We start from the raw sequence: 4,944 nt of genomic DNA, 5'->3' as shown, positions 1-4,944 counted from the left end.
CGAGTTGATAAAACCCAGTCCAGTGCTCTTCCTGAAGTATACTCTCGTTTACCATGTTGGTCTCGTGGATTGATTGTCTTTGTAGCAGGCATTGTTGCTAGTTTTACTAGTGGTCTCACCCACTTCTTCCTTGCTGGGAGAACCACAATTTTGTCCAGATAAAGAAAAGCAATGTGTTCAGAGAAAGTGGGTCTTTTCCCCCTCTAGCCCTATCAATGTCTGAAAACCAACTACAGGAATCTCATTATCCTGGGCAAGAAGATATCAATATAAGAGGAACTTTGCTGAAGATTCTGGGAAATATTTTTCCTATCTGTTAATCCAAGAGAAGGGAGAAGAAAAATCACCTCCTTTTCCTTCCTGCTCATACTATTTAAACCATGTTACTGAGATAATATGGTAGTTCCTAAGATTTGAAGTGATACACGGAAGCAGTTGGCTAGGAGAAAAGAAAGCAGTAAAACAGAGTAGTTAAAATCATAGACACTGGAGCCAGGCAGCCTAGATTTTAATCCTGGCTCTGCTAATTTATTAGTAGTGTGATCTAGAGTGAGTTACTTAACTTCTTTGTGCCTTAGTCACTTCAACTGTAAAGTGGGGACAATAGCAGCAAACTCATATAGTTGTTGTAAGGATTAAATGAGTTGATATAAAGTGCCTAGTACATAATAAGTACTCACCAAGAGTTAGATTTTGTTTTGTTTTTATTATTATTGGTGTAGAACAAAGACCTCAGACACTCAGAGGCTGGTAGACATACTATCCCTTGAGTGAGACCTGCAGTTACTAACAGCCTAGCTTGCTTTCCTCTGCTAACACACAAACTACTCAGGTTGCATTTTGACTTTTTGGGACACTGCTACTTTTTGCTTCTACTCTACTACTTACTCTTCATACTGTCTTTCTACAACACAAAACTGATTCCACTGCTAGGTCCCCATTAACTTTAGGATAGAGTCCAAACTTAACCTATAAGCAGCTTCATGATATGTATCTACCTCTTGCTTTCCTCTCCAGATACCCTGTCATTCCCCCACAAATACTCCATGTTCTAGTCATGGCTAATGACCTTGTTCACCCAACAAATATTTATGAGTGCCTAGACACTCACTGTGTAAAGCATTGGAGAGTCAACAAGATATGAAAGGGGTTTCTGCATTCATGGAGCTTACATTATAAAAACATTTAATTATAACCATCAGAAGGGCTGTGAGTTAAAAATACTGTGTACAATGAAAACTTAATAGTGAAACCCACCAGCTCGTTTGTTTGAACCTCTATCCTTGATCCCTGCTATGTTCCTCTGCTGGTCCCCTTCTTTTTCTGCCTACCCTGCTCCACTTTTTCTGAAAAAACTTTCTTGAGCTTCTTGTTTTTCTTATGTACTCTTATAACACCAGTGTACATATTGCTTTCACAGAATTTATCCTACTGTTGATTTGCTTGGGTCTTTTCCTCCAACATTCCTATTCCTCTATGAGTCTTTTATCTCTGTATCCTAGGGTACTAAAGCAAATCTTTGTTGAATAAATGATATCCACTTTCTAAAACTTCTTATCTTGAAATAATTATAGACTCAGAAGTTGCAGAAATAGTACAGAGAGTTCCTTGTGTACCCATCACCCAACTTCCTACAGTGGTAACGTCTTATATAACTATAGTACATTATCAAAACTAGGAGACTGACATTGGCACAGTGCAATTAATTAGACTGTAGGCCTTACTCAGATTTCATCACCTTTTATATGCACTTATTTTTTGGTAGGTGTTATATGTAGTTCTATTAAACTTTATCATATGTATATGTTTATAATTATACCAGAATCAAGATACAGAAATGTTCTGTTACCATAAAGAACTCCCTTGTGCTACCCGGTAATAATGATGTCCATTTTAACTAGATTTTCTCTGTATATAATACAGGGAAGCAAGATGGAGAGGGTATACAGTTGACCCTTGAACAACATGAGGGTTAGGGGCACTGACCCTTCTCTAAGTACATGTACTTTATAGTGGGCCCTCCCTATCTGCAATTCCACACCTGCAGATTCAATCAACTGTGGATTGTGCACTGTCCCCCCTCACAGATGGCCTGGTAACTTCCTCCCCCAAATCCAAGGTTTTTAAATACGTTAAAATTAACATTAAGAATATATTAGATTATCTTAATATCTTAAATGATTATGATGTGTAACATCAGAAATGGTTAAGCAAAGATTCAACTTTAGAAAATGTGTAGTTGCCTCTTTATTTTCCCAGGAAATCATTTGTTTTCTTTCTAGAATCATGACAATGTTTAAAATGAAGGCTTAGAAGGATTGTTTCATGGCCATTGGCACTTAATTGAAAGAAAATGCCTTATTAACTAAAGAGGAATGCTTAAAACAATGTCATGTGCCTAATTTTGGATATAGATCACATGGGAGCTACTTTACATTGTAAAAAAAAATAGTATAATAGCTAGAAAATACTGATTTATGATCTCCCTAAACTGGACCCTCAAACTAGCTGTGATTGTTCCGCTTCCAAGCTAAGAGGTGAAATCTGTAAAGAAGTCAAGGTGGTGTTGATGCTCATAATGCCAAGCACCCTATAGTTGTTCTGCCACAGCAGCTGCAAGGAGTCAGCCTCCTCTGACTGCAGCAGGTGCTTCTTCCTGCTTGTTCCAGTTCCCTGAGGATTTTTAAGGGGATGGCAACTTTGAGGAGAGAAGGAATGGTAAACAATTACAAATATTTGAGGATACATTTTCAACCTGTTCTTTTCCCAGTTAAGATAAAACACCAAAAAGATTGGCTTCTTTGAAACTCTAGAAACTTCAATCCAGGCTACCAGCCCACAGTGTTTTAAATGTTAAAAAGTGATGCTTTAAGTATTAACCAAGTAGCAGACTGCTATTTGTCTGACCCAAATAGCCTTTTGCTAGAGCTTGGAAAAACTAAGTCCTCACAGCTATAGTTGGCTGAAAGACAGTTCTAGAAAATGAGATGTATGTGAGAGTCAGCTGAGTTGGGGGTATGGAGTATTATCCTGAAAAAGCTTTTACTTTCCTGGAAAAAAAGAAAAAGAAAAAGGTGGCTGAAGCCACTCCTTTCCCTATCCTCCTGCCTTGAACAACGGGGTGTAAAGAGTAAAACTGCTGCAACCACCTTGCAACCATGTGAGAAATGTCAGGAGAATCACAGAAATTGTGGCTCTCCTGTTCTTGAGCTGTTGAACGAACGATAACCAACTACCTGCAGACTTAGGTGACTAAAGAGACGCTTCTTTAAGCCATTGCAATATAATGGTTTTTAATTCGCAGCCATATGCATTCCTAACTGTGCAGCTATTAAAATGACACCTTTTTAGTACTCTCTTTCATCCTCACTATTAGCTACTCTTCCTATAGTTACTGCTATTACTATCTAGTCACCCTAACTGGAAAACTCAGTCATCCTTCACTTATTTTCCCTCATCCTCTTAGTAACCAAGTCTTGTTTATTATATCTAGCTAGTTTCAAGTCCACCTCTGCTTCACTATCTTCGCTGCCACTACGTTAGTTTGGACTCTCTCTCCACCTCCTGTCTGGACTATTTTTACAGCCCCCTAATTAGATAGTATCCCCACATCCAGTCCAATATCCACCATGCTTCAGAATTATTTTTCTAAAACCTTATAAGATACTCTTCTCCTTAAAAATCTTAAATGGCTCTCAGTCCTCTAGAGGAGGAAAGACAAACTCCTTTTGTTGTTTCTGCCTTCTTGTTTAGGCTTTGCATCTCCAGGATCCAGTCTGGCCCAGAGTAGGAGTTCAGGTATTTGTTAAATGACTGAATCTTCTGTATGGCTTCTTTGTTGTTAAATATCAACACACGTATTTAATCAGACTAAGCAGCGTGATGGCATCCTGGATAGTCAATAAAGATTTGCTGAGTTAATCTAGTTTCTGGATTCTACTGTAAAATCCTTTATCAGTAGTCCCAGATATACACATCTTGCTGTGTATTCAGTTGATTTAATCTGGCCTGAAGAAAGAGGCTCTTCAGTAACGTGTACGCATTTAGTTCATAACTGGTCACGTACATCCTCCAGGCTGGGCTTGTGCCAAGAAAGGAAGTTACGAAGGTGGGTGAAGAAGCCTATATGGGCATTTCTGACAATTTTCGATCTGTGAATTACTGCTATCAAACGAGAGAGTAAATCTACGACTTCCTGCAGGCTCGCAAGCCGTACCAAGTTAACCGCACCAGTGTGGGCCACAGCCTACAGCTGCTACAAAGGCTTTGCTTTGTGAAGCGGAAGGCTCTTCTTGGGAACTTACTGCGGGGAGCGGGGGGCCGCTGCATCGCAGCACAAACTAGCTCAAGGCTTCCCGTGCAGAGCTTCCCCAGAACTGCGGGCTCTTTCAGGTGCTGCTTCGAGTTTTTCCTTGGCCTAGAGACCAGGGCATGAAGCCTCTCTTGATAAGATCAAGAAAACGGAGAGTGCTTTGATACGTGCAGAGCGTGTTTTGGAGAGCAGGGGTCGAGGAGACAAAGCCCACTCAGCCAGCCGCCCAACATCTCCCTTTCTTCCCTGGTCCTGTGTTGTCTAGTCCTCCTCATTTCCACTCCCCGACTCAGCCTGCAAATTTCTATATTTCAGGAGGGAAAAATCACTCTACGGCATAAAACCTGGTGCCCTGCTGGCCGCATTTCCTAGCACTGAATTTCTCCCGCCTCCCTTTTCGCCGGGCTTAGGCCTGAAGCCTTCACCGCCCGAACCCCCTGGCGTCCCAGGCCCGGGCGTCTCGGGGGCGACCCCTCCGCCGCGCACGCGCCCTACGCGAGATCTCCGCTGACCTTCTCCAGAAAACCCCTTCAAAAGCGTTTCCCCTTCACCTCGCGCCTTCCCCGCCCTTCCGGCTCTTCCTCCACGCGCCTGCGCGGACCCAATTGTTTTGGCTTTCCGGTGGGATCCGG

The sequence above is a fragment of the Delphinus delphis genome, chromosome 9 (assembly GCF_949987515.2).
Source record: "Delphinus delphis chromosome 9, mDelDel1.2, whole genome shotgun sequence".
Taxonomy (NCBI): Eukaryota; Metazoa; Chordata; class Mammalia; order Artiodactyla; family Delphinidae; genus Delphinus; species Delphinus delphis.
This window is presented reverse-complemented; position numbering follows the sequence as displayed.